Source organism: Fundulus heteroclitus, chromosome 4 (genome assembly GCF_011125445.2).
Source record: "Fundulus heteroclitus isolate FHET01 chromosome 4, MU-UCD_Fhet_4.1, whole genome shotgun sequence".
Classification (NCBI taxonomy): domain Eukaryota; kingdom Metazoa; phylum Chordata; class Actinopteri; order Cyprinodontiformes; family Fundulidae; genus Fundulus; species Fundulus heteroclitus.
In genome coordinates, this window is record NC_046364.1 from 3344587 (window position 1) to 3348535 (window position 3949).

At 43.0% G+C, this 3949-nt stretch overlaps 1 protein-coding gene across 3 annotated transcripts in view; it reads right to left on the reverse strand.

The window, feature by feature from the left end:
- Positions 1–2439, reverse strand: part of LOC105918868 (beta-1,3-galactosyltransferase 1) — an 11359-nt gene extending 8920 nt beyond the window's left edge. The window contains exons 1-2 of one of the 3 annotated variants that reach the window (XM_036135867.1): positions 2358–2419; positions 2152–2251 (exon numbers count right to left, since the gene is read on the reverse strand). The gene's annotated coding sequence lies outside the window, so the exon portion shown is untranslated. Of the gene's footprint in view, positions 1–2151 lie in introns of all 3 variants that reach the window. The other 2 variants (XM_036135868.1, XM_036135866.1) reach the window with 2 other exon arrangements.
- Positions 2440–3949: the final 1510 nt, after the last annotated feature.

Below are 3949 nucleotides of genomic sequence, written 5' to 3' on the forward strand. Positions count from 1 at the left end.
GCATTGTGTTGTTGAGCCGTTTTTGAATAACTTCTGTTTGCAAAAAAACAAACAAACATTCTCAACTTAACATTATTTATGCAATCTAAAAAGTAGTAATTCAAAACAGAATAAAAACCTAAAGCCAGCAAAATGTAAAATAAAAGGCAGATCAACAAAAACGGACAATAAAAACATCAAAAGCAAACCTCTCAAACTAGATTAAAGGCCCAAAAAAGATGTTTTAAGAGAACAATAAACCCAGAAAGTGAAATGGCCTGTCTGATATGTAAAGCTACTTGAATCCAGAGTTTTGTGCAACAACAGAGAAAGCACGGCTAGCTCTTTGCGCTCTTTGTTTTCCGGATGACTAATGAAAACTGATCTGCAGACCTGAGTAAACAAGAGGGAGCGTGCAAATGAATCAGGTCTGACAGATACAGGAAACCAAGACCATGAAGATATTTAAAAACAAATAAAACAATTTTAAAACTTTTTTGAAACAGCTGGACTGGACCACAGATTTTAACCGTGCATCAAAATGAATATTATTTGTCTTACACTCAGGTCTGTAGCAGTCTCTGTCAGATACTGACTTTAAGGTCAACACTGATGTTAGAGACATCAAGACACCCAAAAAACACAAACTTTGTTGACATCCATGATTTCTGTGAGGGGCGGGTAAAGAGAGAAGCGGCCAACAATGGAGCTTTGAGGCATGACTGGTACTCTTTAATGAAATTTAAAAATAGCAGTTCTCCATTCTTAAAAAAAAAGGAGTGCAATAATACTGGTAAGAACTTAAATCTACTTTATTACTTTATTGGGAGATTATTTAGACATTCGGGGTCTGTTTCATCTCATCCATTCACACAGGTCTATCTAGAAATAAAATATATTTTTCAAGAATAGTAGTATATTTTTCATGTAGTGTTTGATACTTTGTTTTATTCATTTCTGTTGTTGTCACTCTTGTACAGCACTTTGGTGCAGTTCTATGCCTGTTTTAAAGTGCTATATAAATAAATTTGACATTGACATTGACATTGACAAGAATAAAGCAGACAGCAGGAATGGACTCAGGAAGGTGGAGTTTTGGTGGCAGCAGACAGAATTCCTGGAGATGAGTGACAAATCAGAGTAAATTGTATTTTCGTCAGAAATCTGGAAACGACCTCAGAGCCGTTTACTTGTTAATCTTGTGAATGGAGATTAAACAGAAGTGAATCTACACATATTAGGCAATCTTGGCATTTTGAAACAATCACAGCAGAACAGTTGTGTTTTTTTTCTGTTTCAACCCATTGACTGAACAATAAAGTGTCAACATTCCTCTTTCGCTTCTTAAAAAAAGTAAAACATCTCGACTTCCATGTCTAGATGTCTAGTCGGTTAAAAATGAGATGCAGTCGACTGAATCTGCTCTTGCCATGACAGCAAAACCCCCAGACCCCCAAAACCCACCATCCACCCCCCGCAGGACACAGAGGGACAGAACAGGAGGGTGGAGACAACATGGTTGCTGTATATCTGAAGCATTTTCTCTGATAAAGCAATAACATCCTCAGTGTTTATATAAGGACAAACTCAACTCGTCTGTCAGGGCGGTGCCAGGCTTGCTGGACTTTATTTCCTTGACATTCGTGATAAACGTTGTTGAAACAACTTTGGGTTGTTGTGATATTCAGCAGTGGAATAAGATTCAGGTTCCCTGTCATTTTCAAGATGTGTCAAAGCTAGAAAAAAACAAAGTAACCAGCCCAGACAGGGAAATGTTTACTCAAGGACCCAAAGTAGAAGCAGGGAAGCAAAACCGGCTCAAAACGAGTGCAAACAGATTAAGCTGGTCCTATTGAGCCTGCAGCAAAGGATGGATTGAAATACACAATGGCATTCACTGATGATTACTCAGGTCTAATGTTTGTCTACTTTCTGAAAGCCGACCGTGACACAGCCATTCATTGCAGATGCAGCTCCCAGGGGAAAAGTGAAGTGCCGTAGGTCAGATGATGGCACTGATTTCATGTCAGAGGGCTTTCAGTCATTATTGAGTAAAAAAGCAGCTCAACATGAAACATCTATACCTTACTCACCACATAAAATGGGACAGCTGAAAGAGGCTGGAGATGCTGTTTGAAATGGAAAGGCGTTTGTTGATGGAGAATGACCTACCCAAAGAGTTACGGCGGCTGCTGCAGTCGCCGTTGATCGCTGTTTCAACCGTGACCTGGAGCTGACTCCGTATTACAAGCTGACAGGAAAGAAACCCGAGCTTTTCAAAACAAAACCAGCTTGGATCAGTGCGCTACGCATGCAAACAAGCTGAGAAAAAGCTAGATCCAAATGAGAGGAAAACAGGCCGTCACACCTGGCCTCACCTGACCCAGGAAGGCCTTGAAAAGGCAGGCTGGTCAGATTCATAACCAAAACTGGGACTGAATGAGGGAAAATGTATCAGTCAAGCAATTCATCCTTATTCCTGTCCCAGTGGGAAATAAGTAAACTTGTCATGATCTTGGCACTAGTGCTGGACTGATTCACCATCTGACTCACCTGTGCAGCTCCACCCCGTTCTCATCAGCCTTCACCTGATTCACCTGCACCTCTGACTAAAGGCCCGTTTACACTACACTTTTTTAACTGAGCTGAGACCAGTCCGAGCTCGGTAACCGAGATAACTCTTGTGTGTAAACGGTCAGCAGACTGAACCGGACCGCGCTAACTGCAGACCAGTTCCTGAGTAGGTCTCGGACTGTTTTTTTTTTATCCCAGTTACCTGATAACGAAGAGCGCATGAGCAGACCGCGTCACAGTCAGCTGACTGTCTGCGGGTTTTCCGGCGTGTCTGGCTGCACGTCCCGCTTCACAATACATTCAGACAAATTTCAGACATTCATAATAATACTAGCTTCCTTACCGTGCCACATGGTTTCCAGAGATAATTCTGCTTAGCAGTGTGATGAACCTCAGTGTCTGTTGTTGTTTCCTGTGTCTGTAAATCCTTATTAGACGTTTGTTTGTCTTATCCACGTCCCAAAAGCCGACTCTATGTCTAACCATAACATCCTGAATGTTACGGGCGCCGCCATTTTGATTTGCTCGGTCCCGCCTTCAATTCCAGAGAGCGGTAGTACCGCAGATCGCCACTAGGAGGCGATGAGCAACCAAGGAACCGAGATAACTCTTGTGTGTAAACGGCTGTTTTTATCCCTGTTAACTGATCCAAGCTCGGACTGGTCTCGGCATGGCTCGGTTTTTAGGTGTAGTGTAAACGGGCCTAAAGTAACCAGATTCAGACCAGTCACTAATGCCAGATTATTACAAGTTTAATCCAGCGTTCTGAATCCTGTCTGCTTCTGCCTCCCGATTCTCTGAGCCTGCCTAACTTGATTTCTGTGCTCTCTGGATATCTGACCTGTTTCTGTGCCTTGACTCTGCCCCTGGATTCTGCTTTGGATTCTGCCTGGATCTCTGATCTCCTGGCTCTCACTCTGCCATCACGGTTCTGACCCTTTGCCTGTTTTTCGACCGACGATTTCCTGCCAGCCCCAAGCTGCCCTGATCGGACTCTAGATCACATTTGGCTTTACCAGCAACGTCTCCCACCAACAGGAGCCCTCACTCACCTTCCCAGCCTGTTACCGGATTGTAAGAATTGGTTTCAATTCCTCAACGCTGGTGATTCACCCTCACACAATAAAGCTTTTAAACATAACTCTGTGTCCAGCGTGTCATGTTTTTTGGAATCCAGAGTACCCACTGAGAACCCACACATGCACAGGGAGAACATGCAGAAAGATGCAGGGTGGACTCAAACCCAGGACCTTCTTGCTGCATGGCAATAGTGCTACCCACTGCGCCACTAAACCAATTTATAACAGTTAACTAGAGGGCGTGGCACTAGATTCCACTGATTCAACCAGTGTAAGCTATAAACCAAAACTATAAGGTGCTGATTGGACTGAACAGT